At 41.7% G+C, this 22,266-nt stretch overlaps 1 protein-coding gene across 9 annotated transcripts in view; it reads left to right on the top strand.

Annotated features, from left to right (window-relative positions):
* LOC134208673 (uncharacterized) overlaps positions 1 to 22,266 on the top strand; it is a 111,462-nt gene that overhangs the window by 15,049 nt on the left and 74,147 nt on the right. The window lies entirely within an intron of this gene.

The raw sequence follows: 22,266 nt of genomic DNA, 5'->3' as shown, positions 1-22,266 counted from the left end.
TGTGGGCACGTTGTATTCGCGGCATTTCTGCAATACCTGACGTATGGCGAACACCTGGTCTGTGGTAGAGCGTTCACCCATAAATCCCGCCTGGTACTGCCCCACGAACTCTCTTGCAATTGGTGTTAGTCGACGGCATAAAATTTGGGAGAGTACCTTGTAGGCGGCGTTCAGCAATGTGATTGCGCGGTAGTTGCTACAATCCAGCTTATCGCCCTTTTGTAGATGGGACACACGACACCTTCCATCCACTCCTGCGGCAGACCCTCATCCTCACAAACCTTGGTAATCACCCAGTGCAGCGCTCTAGCCAGTGCTTCACCACCGTGTTTAAACAGCTCTCCTGGTAGTTGGTCAACTCCAGGGGCTTTGTTGTTTTTCAGCCGGCCGATCTCCTCCTGGATTTCCTGGAGATTCGGAGCCGGAAGTCGCATGTCCTGCGCGCGTGCTCCTAGGTTCATTACCATACCGCCACCGTTGTCTGCCATATCGCCATTCAGGTGCTCTTCGTAGTGCTGCCGCCACCTTTGGATCACCTCACGCTCGTTCGTAAGAAGGTTCCCGTTTATGTCCTTACACATATCGGGCTGTGGCACGTGGCCCTTACGTGAACGGTTCAACTTCTCATAAAACTTTCGTGCGTTATTAGCGCGGTACAGTTCCTCCGTCTCTTCACGGTCTCGATCTTCCTGCTGGCGCTTTTTCCTCCGGAAAATCGAGTTTTGTCTGTTCCGCGCCCGTTTGTATCGTGCCTCGTTCGCCCTCGTGCGGTGTTGCAGCAATCTCGCCCATGCTGCATTCTTCTCCTCAACTAACTGCTCACATTCGCCGTCATACCAGTCGTTTCTCTGATCCGGAGCCACCGTGCCTAGTGCAGCGGTTGCGGTGCTTCCAATGGCGGATCGAATATCTCTCCAGCCATCTTCAAGAGATGCTGCGCCTAGCTGCTATTCCGTTGGGAGTGCCACTTCCAGCTGCTGCGCGTAGTCTTGGGCTAGTCTACCGTCTTGTAGCCGCCCAATGTTTAGCTGCGGCGGACGACTCCGACGCGTGTTGATCACCGTCGAGAGTTTTGAGCGCAGACATACTGCGACGAGGTAGTGGTCGGATTCAATATTCGCACTGCGGTAAGTGCGTACGTTCGTGATGTCGGAGAAGAATTTACCGTCGATTAGAACGTGGTCGATTTGATTTTCTGTTACTTGATTAGGTGACTTCCATGTGGCCTTGTGGATATTCTTACGGTGGAAGAAAGTGCTTCGGACTACCATTCGGCGGGAGGCTGCAACGTTTATGCATCGTTGGCCGTTGTCGTTCGATACGGTATGCACACTATCTGGTCCGATGACCGGTCTGTACATTTCCTCCTTCCTACCTGAGCGTTCATGTCACCGATAACGATTTTGACGTCCCGCAGTGGGCATCCATCGTATGTCTGCTCCAGCTGCGCATAGAACGCTTCTTTCTCGTCGTCGGATCTCCCTTCGTGTGGGCAGTGCACGTTAATGATGCTATAGTTGAAGAAACGGCCTTTTATCCTCAGCTTGCACATCCTTGCGTTGATTGGCTGCCACCCAATCACGCGTTGGCGCATCTTTCCCAGCACTATGAAGCCGGTTCCCAGCTCGTTGGTGGTGCCACAGCTTTGGTAGAAGGTAGCCGCTCGATGCCCGCTTTTCCACACTTTCTGTCCTGTCCAGCAGATTTCCTGCAGCGCTACGACATCGAAGTTGCGGGGATGTAATTCATCGTAGATTATCCTGTCGCAACCTGCGAAGCCAAGCGACTTGCAGTTCCATGTTCCATGCTTCCAATCGTGATCCTTTATCCGTCGCCTAGGTCGTTGCCTATTGTATCGAGTCGTATTATTTTCTATGTTGTTCGTAATGGTTGTTTTTAAAGGCGGCTTATTGGGCCTGCGCAAACCTCCTGTCTCGTCGGAAGGCTGTTTAGCGTCCCACCTAACAAGTCTTGTGCGCTTTGAGCGGCACACGGTCGCTTTGGCGGGGCGTACTTGCGGATACATGCAGCTTTTTATAGAGGTTTAACAGGGCCCACTGTCAAACCCCACCACATCCTAGGCAGGCGCCACAACTCGCAGATGGCCTGGGGAGGAATCGTCAAGCCCTTGGACATAGTCCCTGCTGCCCCCTATAGTCATGGAATACTCCTATTCTCTCTGTTTACTTACATTCGTCATCCGCTGAAGGTTGTATCTCGAGCAGGTGGCATACTAAACACGGAGACAGCTATCTCTTATTCTCTCTGTTTACATTTCGTTTGACAGAACATACTCGATGAGCTAGTACAGCACCATTCGAAATCTTGTACTGCGACTGTATAAAGCCGAACGAAAAAACATAATGCTGCAGTTTTTTCGAAGCGAGAGCAAAATGGACGAATCGAGTGACTCGATTCGAGATGCGTATTGCCACCCCTGAAAAGTAATAAGGGTGGTCACCTGCAGGAGGTAACCAATCGGATAACTTAAGCTACACTGCTTTCGAACAAATGGCTTTTCACCGAATAACTTTTGACAAAACGACAGGAAGGTGCATTTGTCGAAAAATGTATGGCCCATCTGGCCGAAAATATCGTTCAGCCGATCTGGTCATTTGACCGAAAAAGTTGTTTATCCAAATAGGTCATTTGGCCGAAAATGCCGTTTGCCGTAAAGGTCCTTTGGCCGAAATGGTCATTTGGCCGAAATGGCCATCTGCCGAGAAGCCATTTGGTCGTATGATGCATTCGGCCAAATGGCCCTTTCTGTCAAACGACCATTACAACCAAACGGCATTATTCGGCTAAACGATCATTTCGGTCAAACAACCTGTTAGAGACAACGCCTTTTCAGGCCGACTTTTTGCTTTCGTCAAAAAATTTTTTGTATCAAACAGTTCTTTATTTATAACCGTTTGGCCCAAAATGTCTATCCGTCGAATGATTTTCGGTCAAACGACTCTTTCCCATTTTTTTTAGTAATTTTCCGTAGAATATCCTGACAATCTCTTACACAGCTAATTTATTTTACTGAGTTTTTGGACTACGGATCATCCAGTAATTTCAACAGCAATATTTCATATTACCAAGTTTTCAGCTTAAACGAAAATGTCAAATAAATATGAACATAACTGAGTTAGTCAGTAAATAATGATTTGTTTTTTGAAAAAATATTTTACTGACTGGACAGTTTGTTCATTCAATATTCATTTGCATGAACTAAAAGTATGGGAATATAAAAACATTGGCATATTTTGATTTATTAATGTCAGACAGAGATTAAGTGGAAAGAAAATCTCACTTATCATCATCATCACTTATTAAATGTAGCATAATTTGAAAGACGTTCAATACGATAATTCAAGAAGTTATGGTCAATGATAAATTCTTTCAAAAAGTTTCAAAGGCAAAGGACACTGGTTGTCATGATGCATTTTAACTTGTTTAAGCTGTGCGATCTGTGGTTGAGTTTTGCAAAACACAAAAAAGTTAATTTGTCCAAATTTTTTAAAAGGCTAATCGATAAATTTTCATTTCTCACCGGTGGCGCTGTATAAATTTCTATCGACTTTTTGTTCTGTTCTGCCAATGTATTTGAATGAAGATCCAAACCCCCGAATCGAAACGTTGGCAATGATTTGAAATTATCAACATTTTCATGAGACTTAAAGCCGAAAAACCTGAATATTAGCAACTAATCCAGTCGAAATCTCCAAAAAAGATATTTTTAGGTTTCCGGGCTACTTAGGTTCAATCCAGTAGAAGCTGCCGGAAGTGCGCCTTGACGTAAGATTGATGAGATAATTTTCAACATCTGGTGTACAGTTTCCAGACCGTTGACTTTATCATCATATCCAATCCTTTTCGATCTTTAGCTCTCTGAACGAAAAACTTGGACAGATTCAACTTTATTGCCACATCCTTGACCGGAGCATTGGGATTCCGCTTAAACGCTTTTACGACACACTTGTGATCCTGATCACTAATAGAACATCCATTCTAGCTTCATTCCTCCTTCAGGTCGATGCTCAATGTTTTGTAGCAACCACACGACGTACCGTTGACTTCAAGATTACGAGTTGGCTTCCGATGTCTCGATGAGAGAGTTGAGGATTTTTCTTATATTTGTGAAAAATAAATTTGTGACGTGGCTTTTCGGGTGACTCAATTTTTTTCTTCGAAAAACTGAGGGTGATAAAAAAACAATGTAATTGATACATTCTTAACTACTTCTACTCAAATATCAAGAGAAATACCCAATGGATAATGTTTTTTCCGTGATGCAATTTGATGTGGGACACCCTTTAGAAATTATTTAGAAAGATTTTTTTTGCGGGATTTCAGGAAAATTTTCAAGTAAAAAAAGATATCCCTACCGGCAAACATACGTAACAGCTTGAACAAGTGTTCTAAAAAATCCATCGTTCAGTTTCTTTATCACCATCTCGCGTACATGTTTCAGGAAATGATGTTCAGTACGAAATTGTCCAAAGAAAGCGCTAGTGTGGGATGGTTTATCTAAAAGCAAACGATGCACGCGCCTCTAGGTGTGGAGCGAACAATCAGTTTAACCACAGATAACAGATATTTAGGCTAGAACAAATTTTATTGAAAATCCTGTGTAAACTTTTGAATTGATATACGTTGGCCCACTACTGCCATCTACTCAACCGATTGCGGAAGTACGTACGGAAGCAGCTAATTAGCAATCGTCGGACGCTGCCAATGCATTTGACAGACGCATTCGAGCTGCGTTTTCCATAACAATGATCCTTGCGCCACCTCCAATCGATTGCCAAACGCGGTCCAAATTTATCATTCGGGGTGACATTGGGCCTAGGGGGTAAGATTGGGCCAAAAACGAAAAATGTTTCAACTTCTAAAATCTCCGAAACTGTTACGAATTTTGATGAAAACTTCAAACGGTTCGAAACTATATTATAATTCACGTCTAGGAAATCACAAAACAAATTCCAAGGATTAATTGTGCTCGTACCATAATGCTTGGAATTTGAATGTAAAACTATTGATCGAATGAACCCGTATTAAAATAGTGTCAGTAATGCTACACAAATATATTACATAACTAAATTTTAGATCGATGGATACCTGGTGATCATGTTACAATAATCCGTTTGTTGTTTTATCGAATTTTATGAATATTTATTTAGCGGTCTTTTTCGTAGCAACGAGAAATGCATGCTAGAAAGGGGTGAGATTGGGCCAAGCCTTTGGTTGATTTGCCATACATAGTTGGTAAAATCCGTAATGTAGGCAATTATTTTTAACGAACGATTGAATCGTTACATCGTCACCGCTGAACTTTATTTTATGTGGCCCAATGTCACCCCCTGTGAGGGGTGAGAATGGGCCAATTTTAAACAACATATAACTTTGAAGAATTTCTCTCATTTATTATTTTTTCCCCACACAGTGGTAAATTTATTGTTCAAGCTGGTACCTAACTAATTACAACTTGATTCCAATATTAACAACTAGAGCTTTGTAACATTTACTTGAAGCATACCACATTTTGGCCCAATGACACCCCCGTAGACGGTACATTTGAAATAACGGTTGCGGATATCTACATACGTATCGGATGTCAGCCTCAATATATGTTATCGGTGGTTTAAACCCGATTGTTGAGCACACGGACGATGGGAATTTCATAGCTGTTATGTATGTTTGTCTGTGATTTCGCTTAAAAATTCAAAAGGATATTTATTCGAAATTTAGAAGAATTAGTCGAGGGAATTCAAAAAAAGTTCTCTAAAAATTTAGAAGAATTGTCTGTAAAAAATCATAACAATTTCCTGTAGAAATACAAAAGAGGAAAGTATGATTTCCTATATGGCTTAGAAGTTTGTAGTTGTAATAGATCACCGTTTTCCCCCATCTACCCTACTCTGTTTCGTAACGTTTTGGGGCGTTGCTTTTTTATCATTATTATTCTATTTGGATCTCTTCATAAGTTTTAATACCAACCACGGTCGCCCGTATGGCAGGCTATCGGTAGGGGTCTCTAATTGTTGCCTGCACTAGTTTTAATGGCAATTCAATTGAAAAAGAGTGTTGCTGGGATTTGAAGGGGGACTCACGGAGGTGCAGCCACCTGCCAGCAACAGATTTAATACACGTAGCAGCGCTGTCACTGATATTCAACGGCGAGATTTTTTTTTACTGGTAAAATAGCAGATATATAAAAATAACAATTTGATGGGTACGTTCTGTAATTGATATAAATTAGGCAGCGATAACAATGGATCGCTGCCATAGTTGTATGATGCCACTGGTTAAAATATCTTGATTAAATATGCCATGGCAGTCAGGTGTGAGATAAATAGCATTGTGTCTATGGAGATTATTGATTGGATAATACTGCCTATTATCTGGTTTATGCCGTAATAATTTAATTACTATTAACAATTAAACCGAATAAACAGATTGTGGCGAAATAAACATTGTTCAAACGGCTCTATGCTAGGATACTGGTACTGCGGATATCTTCATATTAACCGCTTTACATATCCTGGTTACACGAGCAGACGAAAATAGCTCAATAATAACAAACCGTGATTTGATAGCAAAATGAGATTGACATAAGAAATAAAAGTACAGTCTACAATATCAATATTTTGCATTGAAATATCATGCGGATATCAGGTAATGATATTTGTAAGAAGTGATCAATATCTCGAGCTAGAAGTTTGCTATTGTTCATAACATATATTGATATTTGAAAGATATATTTCGGTGCAAATTTTTGATCTTAATCATATCATATTTTGTTATTCAGATCATGGCTTTTGACCAGGTACACTGATGATATGACTTCTTTAAAAAATATTCTACATAATGCATGGAAGAAATGATCAACAATCCGATAGCTCTAATAACCATTATGTCATGCGGCAGTATACCAAATGACTCTATAGCCTATACAGATTATGCCATTTACAATTATAAATATTGTGTTAAAATGGAGAGAGAAATTTGAATGTACGGGGATTGGCATCAAGTTATTATTTATCATGATATTTATTATCAAAAATGGCGTGATCTGAATAGGCTATTATGATAAAGATGTACATCAAACTGGAAGCAATTATGTGCAATAAGCGCACTGAATGATTTCTTTATTAGAGAGATTTTCAGGCCTAGGCTGGCTCATCTCTGAACAAGCGTAGGTTTTGCTGGAGTTTTACTTTCTCTTCAGATGGCGGTATCATATATATTGATGGTTAGAGGTCCCAATCAAAATTTGCAAAAGCTGGGTCACAACCATATAGCGAAAATCTGCGCTCTTAGCGCATGCAGCGTCGCCGCAAGGATCAGATAGACATCATTAAGTTTTTATCGTTACACGTTCGCAAAGTTAATTTGTTACACCACCCACATCCCGACGCAGTGGCGTCGAAATCGGCAGCATCGAAAACGACTTTGTTGAATCGATAATCGCCGTATACCAGCCGGAAGTAATTTTATTGCCGGTAGCTGGTCGGCGTGGCAGCCACTGAAGTTCATTCGCACCTTTCTGGCGGCAGGTAAAACCAGCACGCGTACAAAAGTTTCTCCCACGTCTGCTAAGGCGCGGCGTGGCATAGGTTAATGGGATGATCTGCTACTTGCTACACAGTAAGTCATCCCGAGCATGGGTTTCACCACTCTGTCAAACTTAGTCTGTTGATTCTATCGTCATGCTTCAGTGTTCCTGTGTTCTATCAGACTTCTTCTGCTCGGCCTAAAATCCCATCTAACGCGCTTCCCAGGAACCGTGAAAGCTTCCTGATTGCTGCTATCTTTTCCGAAAAATGGCTCAGCAAAAATAACGCACAATAGCACATCTTGTGTAACCCTTCGGAGACGTGTGGATTACAAGAGATTTAGTTCGTCTGTAAATATATTCATTCCACAAAACAGCACTTTTGAATAGTAATCTTCTACTTTCTACATGGTTCTACTTATTATAAGAATCTATTAATGCATTTGATTAATCTTGGACTTTATTGAAATTTCCATGAATGAAACGAATTCCTCTGAGCGTTTTTAAAAGGAAATTGTGGATTTATTTTTCAAAATTTTTATACTTTATTGTTAAAACTTAGTTTAAAAAAAAGGACCCTGGAAGGGTTACAAACCTCCTACACGTGGAACCGATATCTGTTCTCCACACTCGCCGAAAAAGAATATTCTAAAGCGGCATTGGGTGGCGAACGAGTTAGGTGCCTGGAAATCGCAATAAATGCGAACTTTTCCCAAACTACAGTTTATAGTTTCACGTCTCCACACGCGCCGACTTGCTCGTATAGTTGTCGCTGTCGGATCCTTGCGCCATATACCGTCAGAAAAATGGTTGTTTACCTTAGTGATTCGATTTTAAATAAATCAAGCAAGCAAGGCAAGAAACTTTTTGTTGTTACCCTTCCCATTTTTTTTGTCGACAAACAACAATTTCCCACGAATCCGCAGAAGTAGTGAAGCTTCCCATTCGGGATCGATACAAAGCACCATCGGGTAGCAATAGCGAAAAGTAGCAAACAGTTTGAATGATTGGGGAAATGCGTGAGCTGTTTACGAGATACGGAGGTTCCTAGTTTCTTGCATGCATCTTCCGTGGTTGTTGCTGGGAAGAAGCGAGCGAACGAACGAACAACGGTGGACTATGCGCGATAGTGGGTATGGGATATCATGGTTGGAAAAGTTTTTGACAAGTAAAAGATGGTCTATAGACTTCACGGCGAAGGATTTCAATCGACCTGTTACGTGACAGATTGTGCACCGTGGAAGTTTTGTTCCGTGTGGGGTTTGCAGAAAAATTGCTTTTGTTTTGGCGTCAGACTTGTTGAAAGTTTTGATCTCTTTTGAGTACGCCTACGCTAGTTGCTAAGTCGAGGAAGAAAACTCGGAACTACCTGAAGCAAAAATCAGCACTAACTTTGGGTATTGTATTGGAGCTAATGGAAGGCTTCATATGATTTACTTATTAGTTCTCACACTAAAGGGTCACATGGTCTCATCACACAATGTTCAAATTGTCAGCTACAAGCAAATCCCGTACCCAACGAATACTTTCTCCAATATCCAACTCCGTGGTACTTACATATGAGGCTGAATCAGGGGCCTCTCATTAAGTTAGTACTACATCAACACTTCCTTCCCCATCCATGACATCCCATGACAGTGAAGATTGACGTGGCCAGCAGTAGTAATCATTATGCTTTTGTGGTTTTTATCCTAGATCGAAATCAAGGACCGCACCCACCTTGATTGCTGATAGCAATCTGAATAAAGATTTCAAAAGAAAAACATGAATATCACTAGTGTCCAATCTACGAAGTTCACCGTAACTATGCTATGCTTACACTAAAGTGAAGTCAAAATTGTATGATACTCTTAAATATATGTAAATGCAACAAAAGCATAGAACAATTCCGCTGCAAATTCAAACAATATTTCTCGCGCATAGTTTCATAGGGGCGTAACTGTATAGATCGATTTCTCTTCGTCGATGTTGTGGTGATCTACCACTACATTGTCCTTTACCAACTACCCGTCGAGGTAGTTTAGGATGATAAAAACAGGCAGCTCATCGACGGGTAAATAATTATGACTATTTACCTCTCGATAGTTACCTGACAATGTATATATAGCACGTAATTAGAATTAATAAATTAGAGTTAAGGTAGAGCTTGTTCTTCTCTCCACCGACAATATCACATTCCCTAGGAGCTGGAGATGGCTGAGGCCACTCCGGAGAGGACTCGGCTCGCTTCAATGTTTTCTTTTTATTATTGTACCGAATTTCGCTAGTTTCTTGATGATTTAATGGTTTGGTGTGATAAAGGATGATTGTATCTTGCACCAGAATCAATAATTACGATAGTGGCTTTTGAAACAATTGAGTTATTAACAAAATATAAAATCGATTAAAAGAAAGATCAATACAGTTACGCCCAAGATGAATACACCACTACTTACTTACTTATGGATCCTGTACACCTCCGGTGGTGCAAAGGGCCGACTTGAAAGATCTCCATCCTGAGCGTTGCCCGGCTATCGCTTTAACCTGTTGCCAGGTTAGATTTCGGTCGACTTCTTTTATTTCTTTATTGAGGCTTCGCCGCCATGAGCCTCTGGGTCTGCCTCTGCTGCGATGTCCCGCTGGGTTCCAGTCTAATGCTTGTTTACAGATCCGACCCAGCCCCACCTCCGATCCCGAATTTCTGTTGCTATCGGCCTCTGGTGACAACGACGATGGAGCTCGTTGTTTGAGATCCAGTTGTGAGGCCACCAGGCCCGAATTATATACCGCATGCATCTGTTAATGAACACCTGCAGCCGTTGAGTGTTCTTCACTAATACACACCATGTTTCGCTGGCGTATAACAGCACAGATTTCACGTTAGAGTTCGTATTTAGGTGCGTTCACTTATCTGTTTGTTTTTCCAGTTATTTCTTAAACTCGCAAAGGCAGCCCTTGCTTTTTGATCCGTGCGCCTATGTCGATCTTGGTACCGCCGTCTGACGCTATTTGGCTACCAAGAAATTGGAAGCTTTCAACATTCTCCACTGGTTGCCCGGCTACTGTGAAACTGGAAGGAGTCACCGTGTTTACATCCAACGATTTGGTTTTGTTGACGTTGATGACTAAACCTGCCGAAGAGGAGCGCTCGGCAAGGTCGTTGAGCTTACTCTGCATATCAGAGCGCCGTTGCGTGAGGAGTGCAACATCATCTGCCAATTCGAAGTCATTTAGGTGCTCCATGGTTATAGGCTGCCATAACAGCCCGCGGTTTGGTTCACGGTCAATCGCATCTACCAGAATCTCATCGATTACGATGAGGAACAGTAACGGTGATAGAATACATCCTTGCCTCACACCAGCTACGACCCGGATAGGGTCGGACAAGACCCCATTGTGCAGCACTCTACATGAGAAGGCCTCGTACTGTGCCTCGAAGAGGCCGATGATTTTCTCAGGAACTCCCTTGCTTCTCAGGGCGCCCCACATAATCTCGTGATTGAGACGGTCGAAAGCTTTTTCGTCGTCAATGAATACCAAGCAAAGGGAATCTTGGAATTCGTTGACGTGCTCCAGAATGATGCGGAGCGTGACAATATGGACCACACAGGATCTTCCGGCACGGAATCCGGCTTGCTGCCGCCGGAGAGTCGCATCGATCTTCTCCTGAATCCGGGCTAGGATAATTTTGCACAGAACTTTGAGAACGGTACACAGCAACATAATGCCTCGCCAGTTATCGCATACAGTCAGGCCACCCTTTTTGGGCACCTTCACTAAGATACCTTGCATCCAGTCGACCGGGAAAGTTGCGGTGTCCCAGTTATTACGAAATAAACGATGCAGTAGTTGAGCGGATGTCATGGGGTCAGCTTTGAGCATCTCGGCTGATATGCGGTCGACCCCTGGGGCTTTATTCGATTTCATGCTTTGGATGGCTGTTTGAATCTCTAGCAGTGATGGAGCTTCGGTAGTGACGCGTGTTATACGTCGGATCCTAGGCAGATCATGCCGAGGTGGTGATGGCCTGGCTGGCACTTGAAAAAGTTGTTCGAAGTGCAGCGTTTCAGCTGGTCAGTTGGGTCGGTCAATAACTGATCATTCGCGTCTTTCACAGGCATCGTTACATTCATCTTCGCCCCGCTTAAGCGTCGTGAGATATCGTAGAGGAGGCGAATGTCCCCGGTTGCGGCGGCTCTCTCCTTCGTCGGCCAGAGAGTCTGCCCACGCTTGCTTGTCCCGTCGACATGAGCGTTTTACTTCCTTCTCAAGAGCCGCGTATCGTTGACGGGCTAAGACTTTGGCTCCTCTGGTTTTCGATCGCTCTATCGCGGCTTTGGCTTCTCTTCGCTCCTCTATCTTTCTCCAGGTCTCATCGGTGATCCATTGTTTTCTCTGGGTGCGTAGTTCGCCCAGATTGTTCTCGCTGGTGGCGATGAAGGCATTCTTGATGGCGGTCCATTGGTCTTCCATGCTGCCACCTTCCGGAATATCTGCAGCACGCGTCTCCAGTTCTTCAACGAAGGACCGTTTCACCGTGGCATCTTCCAGTCGGCGTGTGTTGAATCGTCGTCCAACTCTTTCCTTCTGCCGACGAATCCGCGCAATGCGCTGGCGTATTTCGCCAATGAGGAGGTGATGATCAGACACGATATCGGTACTACGTTTATACTGTACATCAAGAAAGCTCCATTTCAATTTTCTACTGATGCATATGTGGTCGATTTGATTTTCTGTATAGCCGTCACGGGAGGCCCACGTGACCTTGTGAGAGCGATCCCCCGATCACCATGTCGTTATTACCACAAAATTCTGCGAACAGCTCTCCGTTTTCGCTCATTTCTCCGAGACCATGGCGTCCCATAATGCGCTCATGGTTCGAGTTGTCGGATCCGATCTTCGCATTGAAGTCGCCCAAACAGATCTTGATATCACACTTCGGAATTCTATCTACGACGGCATTGAGTTGACTGTAGAAGTTCTCTTTGTCTTGCAGATCGGCAGCATCGGTTGGCGCATAACATTGGATTATAGCAAGGTTTCGGACCCGTGTTCTAAATCTGGCAACGATTATCCTTTCACTTATAGGTTCCCACTTCATAAGCGCAGAGTGTGCCTGAGCGCTTAGTAGGAAGCCAACTCCGCAATGCCGGGGAGCGTGTTCACCTCGTAAACCAGAGTATAGCAGAACTTGTCCCGACGGCGTTCTGTGTTCTCCAAAGTGTGGCCAACGGACTTCACTCAGTCCCAGGATCTCAAGCTTCATGCGGCGTGCCTCATTGGCAAGTTGTGCCAATTTACCCTGCCGGGCTAGGGTTAAAACATTCCTTGTTCCTATTCGTGTCCGTTGTTTCGCGCTAAGAGTCGTCGCCGTAAAATCAGTTCGTATTCTTTCATTATCGGATTCTCGAACAAATTGATGTTTCGGGAACAGTAGGTTGTTGGCCCAAGGTTCCCTATCCACCGGGATGGGGCTGCCATCTTAGGTATAGCTTCCGGGGAATAGCATTTCATACTCAGCCGCTGGATGCCAGAACAGACGCTGTTGGAGCCGCACCTCCTTGGTGAACAGACGCTCGGTCAGTCGGGTCAAATTTGTTTAAAGTCCCACCCAACACCAGGACTAGGCTAGTGCGCTTTGAGCGGCACACGGTCGCTTTGATAGGGCCTGCTTGGGGACACATGCAGCTTTTATAGGAATTTAACAGGGCCCACTGTCAAACTCCACCACATCCTAGGCAGCAGACCCCACAGGACGCACCCTCTCACTCAAGCTGATGTCAGAAGGACTACAGTGCCCAGGCTACACTACCAACTAAATTTGCGCAACCCTTAGCTGACCGGCAGTTGTCATCGGAAGACCCGTGGAAGCGTGAGTGATGGAACTTGTGAGGACCAGAGCTATGTTAGGCGCCCCTTCCCGGATGTCTACTCACCATTTCGCAGCCCAAGGTGCTCCAATTTGCTAATTTCACGATTCAGCCATCTTGGATTTTAGTATGGGACTGTTGTCGTTTTGCACTGAAAATGAAGTTTTCACCACCGCCTTCTTCTCTTCCACAAACTTGGCAGATTGGAGCACCTAGTACTGTATCCATCTTGGTTACGCCCCTATGAAACTTACATTAAATCTTAAATCTTTTTAAAAGACAGGAATACCGTCCTCGACAAAGGGTCGTACAGACTGAACGCTTAACATCTAGCATGAAACAACGGACAAGAACACTCAGTGGACCAGTGGAGAATTTCTTGATCACGAAAAGTTTCCTAGTTTCCTAGCGCAATTCGGTACAATAATAAAAAGAAAACATCGACGAAGAGAAATCGATCTATACAGTTACGCCCCTATGAAACTATGCGCGAGAAATATTGTTTGAATTTGCAGCGGAATTGTTCTATGCTTTTGTTGCATTTACATATATTTAAAAGTATCATACAATGTTAACTTCACTTTGGTGTGAGCATAGCATAGCATAGTTACGGTGAACTTCGTATATTGGACACTAGTGATATTTATGTTTTTCTTTTGAAATCCTCATTCTGATTGCTATCAGAAATCAAGGTGGGTGCAGTCCTTGATTTCGATCTAGGATAAAAATAACAAAAGCATAATGATTACTACTCCTGGCCACGCCAACCTTCACCGTCATCAAATAGTGGTCAGAGCGCCTAAAACTATCCGTCATCAACAATGTTCGGTACCGACGACCGCCACGGTACAACCTAGAGCGATTGAAGAAACCTGATGTCGCCACTGCATACGCGCAGCATGAAGCCCCTCTTTAGGACTGCTGGAGTACAGTCAAAGCAGCCATTAACGACGCAGCGGAGAACAACGTCTGCGTCGGGTATGTGGGACGAAGTCGACGGAACGATTGGTTCGATGAAGAGTGCAGACAGATTCTTGAGGAGAAGGGTTCGTGGGAAGTTATCAAGCCGGATTAGTTGAAGGCCGCTCGACAACGGACCAGATCTTTATTGTACGGAAAATCCTTCAAAATGCTGTGAATCCCAGGCCCCAACGCACCATCTGTTCGTTGATTTCAAGACCGCGTAGAACTATGGAAAATTATGGACGAGAACAGCTTCCCTGGGAAGTTTACCAGACTGATCAAAGCAACGGTGGATGGTATGCAAAACTGTGTGAAGATTTCGGGCGAACACTCCAGCTCGTTCGAATCGCGCCGGGGACTAAGTCAAGGTGATGGACTTTCGTGCCTGTTGTTCAACATTGCGCTAGAAGGTGTCATCCGGAGAGCCGGGTGTAACAGTAGATGCATAAGTATTAGATTGCTAATGTCGTTGCTGTTCGCGTGACTAACTTCTGGGTCACTTTGATCTGGCAGCCAAAGTACCGGTACTACAAATGTCAAACCAATGTTGATGATGAAACAAAACATGAACTACAGCATGATGCATAATAAACGGCCAAGTTATGTTTGTGGAAGCATATTTTGGCAAAATACTTTTAATGACTACAGCGCCACTAGCGTTCTAGTACTTATGCTTCTACTGGTGTAACAGCCGGGGTACGATTTTCAACAGATCCAGTCAATTTATTTGTTTCGCGGATGACATGATCATTGTAGGCCGAACATTTGCAAAGATGGCAGTTGGACTGGTGGTGAATGCGTCAAAGACAAAATACATGCTTGTTGACATTTAATTTTGATAACTTTGTTTTGTTTGCAGTTGTATGTTACTTTAGTTAGAAAATTACGTTACGTTAGAAAATGCGAATTCACGAAACATTTTTAATTGATACATTACCAATACAATACAATAAAACTTATTGTTATCAAGACAGAAAAAAGAAGATTTGTTAGTTGCCTTGCCGTGACAGCTAGAAAATCGGGTTTTCCTCCTACGTTTTGGACCATAAAACAATAATTGTCATAGATTTTCGATTGGTTTTGAAGTTTGCTGTGCGTTACGATTTAATTTGGCCTTCAGAAACAATAATTTCTAAGTCTATAAGGGTCAGTCAGACGGAAAATCATTTTTTATATCATTTAGTTCACCGGCATCGTCACACAGATTGAATTTTAAAAAGATAATTATTCTAATTCAATACCAAATTTTCAAAACGACTTAGGGGTCGTACACTAATTACGTAAGCACTTATTTTTATTATTCGTATATTTATTTGGCAGGCACTCTGTGTTCTTAACCGCTACTGTGCCGTGATCTACTGTGGTACTCTGCTGTACAGAGTCCACACAGAATCTATTTTTAGATGTCCATAAATCGTAAGTCCAACCGTAAGCACTTATGGGGGGAGGGTGGGTCTGCCATTTTCTTACGCTCCACATAAATAAAAACTATTTGTGTGGGAAAAATTCTACATGGGAGGAGGGGGGTTGAAAAACCAGAAAAATTGCTTACGTAATTAGCGTACGGCCCCTTATATGCTTTTGTAAACAAAAATTCAAACGTCGATTTGACGAATCTGATACAGATATGTTCCGATTTTATCACGTTCCGATTTTGTCACGCTCCGATTTTATCACGCTCCGATTTCGTCAACAAAATTATTCCGTTTTTATCAACAAGAAAATTCAATCATTTTTTTTAAAGATCCAGCTTTTAAAATTAAATAACTTGGTTTAGTGTCTGGTCAAATGTTGTATTTATAGTATTTCAAGCACTAGCGGTAAAAAAAACCGTAACAAACAAGACAAGGTTTCTCTTTACTGACTTCTCCCCATCGAAATAAAAGAGACAAGATGCGGGTTTGTTTGCACTTTATTACTTAAGGACAAAGGATTACATTGTTATCTGGCGTTCTGATATTACCGAAAAATCGTTGAGAAATTTTTTCGAATGTTCTAGGCCGTCCAAACTGTTCTGGAGTACATATCCTCGAATGCATTAGGAAATATGTCTACAAACAAAATCTCCTAAGCTGGGATTTATGTCCAAAAATATCTATGTGATCATAAGACATAAATTGATCGAGTTTTGAAAAAACGTAAACAATTTCAGGGTCTTCAAAACGCCCTGGAGTTCAGAACATGCGATATACCCGATCAGCCTTGAATGACGTATTTGTGCATCGTTGAACATCTTAGCAGGTACATAGATCCGATAAGATTTCACTCATTACTTTTACACGCAACTATAGGCCTTTTAGTTTCTCCTAACCATCCTTGAGTTAAAATCAATTCAGAACATGTGATCTACCCGATCAACCAAGCCCTGGACGATATATCCATGCATCGTTGAACATCCCAGCAGATCCATTTAGCCGATAGTATTTCACTCATTATTTTTACAAGCGGTTACAGGTCTTTTCGGTTGTTCAAAACGTCCTTGAGTTCAGAACATGTGATCTAGTTACTCAACCAAATCCTGAAAGATGCACCTGTGTGTCGCTAAACATCCCAGCAGGTCCGTCGAGCCGATAGAATGGTACTTATTACTTTTACAAGCTACTACAAGTATTTTCTGTTCTCTAAAATGTCCTGGAGTTCCGAACATGTGATCTACCCATTCAACCAAGTCCTAAATGATATATCCGTGCATAACATCACAAACATTCCAGCAGTTCCATCGAGCTGGTAAGATATCACTTAAGTTTTCTACGAGTGGACCCTCCATGAGTTGATGTTCTAAGACTCGATATCGAATCGTTGGAACAAATGATGCCATACAACAATATTTTCACGGTTACTTTGATAGTCTTTTCGAACAATTTTCCAAGAATTTCTGTTTCACATCTCAATACTGACTTTATTACATCTCTTCAAAACGTCATGGATCTCAGATCATTTTATTACCAAATTTTCAAAACGACTTTGACCTATCCAATGATCCAACTTATGAATGGTGTTAGATATGATATCCCAGTGAGTCTATTTAGCTTATATGACTTCAATCATCACTAGCTAGAACCATTGCAGGCCTTTACGGTTAACTAAAATATTCTGGAAGTCTTATTGTTCTATGTAATCAAGCTAAATTGCTCGACACAAACACCTCCTTAGTTATTGTGCATCTAATAGATATCTTGATCTTAACTCAAGATCATTTTGGAGGACCTTGGACATCTTCTTCTTCGGTAGATACTTTGGGTTGAACTTGGAAACGTTTTGGAATACCTTGACCATCATTGAGAAAACTGGATTTAAATGATGCGCATGTGCCTATTAGACTGGATTGGGTATATGACGATGATGATGACTTTGCATAAGCCTTGGTTGATTTGGTAGATACCGTGTGCTGAATTCAAAAACGTTTTGGAGTACCTTGAACATCTCGTATTCCAGATAACTGATCACTGTCTCAACGATCAAGATGACTAAATTTGAGTGTTCAGATTTATTAAACAATGTGGTATAGGATCCAAATATTTCAGATTCATCTGCAAGCTGTCAGAAGCAAAATCTTCGCAAGGTTTTGGATATCTAGGCCTTCACGTTGGACTTGAGAAACTTGACCTTCAATATTTTTCCTGGGTAGCCGACATCCTTTTCTCAGCCAATCTCAAACGCTGGGCATATATGACCCATCCGTCCCGAAAGAGTTAAGGAGGGCAAATATTTTCAAATTTATTGTTATGTTATCAACGGATGCCACCTTATCTTAGGGAACGGTCATAAATTACGTCACGTGGAGGAGAGGGAGGGAGAGGGTTTCTAAAAGTGTGACTACTCATCAATTTATATGAAATTTCATACAAAAAGTGGGACAATGAATGGAGGAGGGATTGACAATGATTAATTTTTCGTAACATCATTTATGGACGTTCCCTTGATGCACTTCTTACTTGTCAGGAACCTCAACCAGTCACCATTGATGATAAATATATATTTCTTATGTCTTTCACAAACCCTTGCCACCCACTAACATGTTCACGTGGTTTATGGACAGTCCTTTAGCATATAAAAATGTTAGAACCTGCAAATCTCACATTTTACCACTAATAAATCATTTTTACTAAAATTTTAGCATAAAAAATCGCCTAAGAAAATTGTTCCGATTTTGTCACTGTTCCGATTTCATCAACTGAAACTCACGGACCGTGTTGATAAAAACGAAACATACCTGTAACACTCCCACGCAAACCAACACCAACGACCTTCCGCAATCATCCGATTTTCACCGTTAGAATGAAGGATGATTCTTCCGATAGCTGATGCTGTTTGTTGATCATTCGTTGATCATTGTGCACACCACAATAGAAGATTCGCGTAGTTTTCTTTAATCATTCTATTAATATTGCGCAACTAAACATAGCCAAAATTATTTAAGTCCTAACTAAACCGTTTATGTTTTCATATTCTATACCTATGTGAGAATTATGACCGGAAGTTCAATAACGAAAAACAACTCTCATTACCATTTTCCAGGATTTAATACACAAGACTGTTTTTTTAAATTGTTTTTATTTTATCTAAAAATTGACCAAAACAAAATGTTCTTATCGGCTTAGTAAATAGTTATACTAATATTTTCTTTTCAATACGGAACATGAACATATTTGAAATTAATGACAATTCAAAAGTACCTGTCAAAATCTCTAAATATTTTACGTAATTGCTCTATTATTGACATGAATTCAAAATTCTGCCGAGAAATTCGCAAATCAATTTCCTATGGATAATTTTCAATCAATCGCTCAAATCGTCCGAGCACCAGGAAACGCACCAATCATGCCAACACTGAGCTACTCTTCGAATCCACCAGATTGCAGCAGGGAATGGCAAAATCGCACCCGCTATGGAAAATTTAATGCCCTTTGAGTGACGACGCTAAATGGCCATTCGCTCCGGCCGGCGTTAATCAAGCCTCGTTAGAGGCGGCTTAATAGCTTTTCGACAAAACAGCATCCAGCGAGCGCCTCTTGCTGCAGTGCATCTGGCGCATACCGAGATCGGCGGATGGTGCCTTCACTGCACTGCATTGGTGCACGCATCCATCTAGGAAACGCATATGATGCGATGATAATCGAAAAAGGAAGCTGACATCATCGAATTGCTTCGTTCATCTATCTATTAGTCGGAGAGGTATAGGTAGAGCTGTGTGCTGGTCGTGGCGAGCGTTGTTGGGCTGACCATGGCGAGTGAGTGAATCTAAAGCTCGATTCAATCATGGGATTTGACTGAATGAAAAATTGAGGACAGTGCCGCTGCCTCTCCACACGATTCCGCCGAATGCTTTTCGCATTGACAAACTTCCTGCCTGTGATTATAAAGTAATCAGATAAAAAATAGTTCCCATTCAATCTATGAGTGGCGACTGTTCCAGGCTGGAATCCATAGCGACAGTTGATACGTGAGTAGGATGGAGACAGCTGGTTCAACCAGCTGGTAAGTTGTTTTCTATTGACAAATGTTCATTCCGTTGACTGCATTTAGCTAAAAGGGCTAAATAAATGGGTGTTAGTATAGCAATTCTACTGCGGTTTTTTTTCTGTTGACACTTAATAAGTATCCATGCCAGAAGTTTTCCGTTTATGATGTAAAAGAAAAACATTCTTACTTTAGTATGTATTTCATTTGGATATTATACGACTGAAACTACCATTAGGCAGTTTTGCGGTGTTTAACATGTATTATTTTGCTATGTACTGATTTGATAAAACAATCCCATTCCCATCTATAGATTCCACATTAAATTTTGTTTAGCATGCTCACCCATGTCCCTTCGAAAGTACGATACAGCGTATATCTCAGTAACGTCCTCTCGTTGATCGTAATTTGATGAGCTGAAAACGGATATTAATCCGTTACAGTTTTCTCGCTATGCATTGACTTCCGGAGAAATCACGTTCCGATGCTGTACGACTGCCTAACACGTTCACACCGAAATCGAAGCAGATGACGGCCGCGCCGCCGTGTAGTGACGATAGGCGAATCGTTCACCGTCGCGTCGTCGTCGTCATGCACACCTTCACGGCGGGCTTCGTTACATGTTTTATCAAATGCATCGAGAAAATGTCGAAACGATGATAGCGAACGACCCGTGTGGTTAGTTAAATATTATTTTACGAGTTCCAAGTTCCAGTGGATACCAGAATGTATGTATGTATGAGGGGATCAAAATGTCAAATTTCCGTCTGTTTACATTTCCATATTTCACACGTTGCCACAGCGGCAAGTGCCGAGCAATATTATGCGTGGATTTAATGCTGATTGGATTCTGGTTTAAAAGCCTGGGAAACAGAACTCATCCTCTATCGCTTCTGATGGAAAATTGATACGACTTTCCTAGGGGATACGATGCGGTAAAAAACACGATGAATCAACAATCCTTAAAGAAAAACGAGAAGTATAACAACTGACGGAAGTGATGAGCTGAAGACGACTTTTATGAGCGGTATTTATCACGCTGTGCATTCCCGGAGAAGTGGAGCTCAGGCTTGAGAAGTGCAAATAACCCTTTAATCCGTAATAAGTGTTTTATTGTTACGGTTCGGAGATAGATTTTTTTTATGATGAAGAAGATCTTTTATGGTATTTTGAATGGGAAAGAGTTAAAGAAAGTTGTTTGTTTCATGGAGGTCAATAAATACCTTTCGAAGAGATATTTGTAGAGAATTCGTAGTATATTATAGAATTGCGATAATCGGAATACTAAGAGCCCTTTAACAGGCTTTGGAATATATTTTAATATGTTTTTACGTAAATGTATAAAAGAAGTTACGCTCTAAGTTTTTTTTTGCAATTTGCAATCAATTTGTCTATGATGTTATGTTTTGGATTATTACCTTTGAAAACATTCTAGATTCTCATGATACAAAACATTACTTATGTGATTACGTTCTAAAAGAAACATCCTTGATGCGTAGAGGAACTTGCCCCATTATTTATCTCATACCATCTCATAGAATCCACGTGCAGACTATGGGGTCTGCCTAGGATCTTCTTCTCTTCTTCTTCTTCATTGGCATTACATCTCCCCCTGCCGCCTCGCAGTTTAGTGTTCAATTAGCACTTCCACAGTTATTAACAGCGAGGTTTCTAAGCCAAGTTACCATTTCTGCATTCGTATATCATGAGGCTAACACGATGATACTTTTATGCCCAAGGAAGTCGAGACAGTTTCCAATCCGAAAATTGTCTAGACCGGTACCGGGAATCGAACCCAGCCACCCTCAGCATGGTCCTGCTTTGTAGCCGCACATGATACCGCACACAATATGTGTTATAAATAACAAAACTTGCAATAATTTTGTTATAAATTCTCTGTCCAAGATGGAGGAAAGATAATTTCAAGATCGTCATAACATGATTATAACATAATGTGTTATGTTTATTTTCGCCGAAAAAAAATTGCCTACATTTTTGGTAGATAGGAATTGAAAAAAAAAACGAAGGTACCACCTTCAGTATAACTTGAACCTACATTCAAAGTTGAACCAGCTGGACAAAGTTAATTGCCTACATTATGGATAATCATAATCTTTTCAAGAACATAATTTGTTATAGTATAGGCGATTTTCACCTCTATGTAACACAACGAGTTATATTTTTGTTCAATAAATTACACATTTAGTAATATTTTTGTTAAAACTAGAAGAGATTTTGTTACAAATTTTGTTATTTTAACTACTAATGGTACATGTTTTACAACAACCGCTGTTATAGAAAATTGCTGTAACAGAATAACAAGCTCTGATATAAATTGTTTTTTTTTTTCGATTTTGTTACAATTTTTGTTATTTTAACTACTAATGGTACATGTTTTACAACAACCGCTGTTATAAAAAAAAATGCTGTAATAGAATAACAAGCTCT

Source organism: Armigeres subalbatus, chromosome 2 (genome assembly GCF_024139115.2).
Source record: "Armigeres subalbatus isolate Guangzhou_Male chromosome 2, GZ_Asu_2, whole genome shotgun sequence".
Classification (NCBI taxonomy): Eukaryota; Metazoa; Arthropoda; class Insecta; order Diptera; family Culicidae; genus Armigeres; species Armigeres subalbatus.
This window is presented reverse-complemented; position numbering and strand designations above follow the sequence as displayed.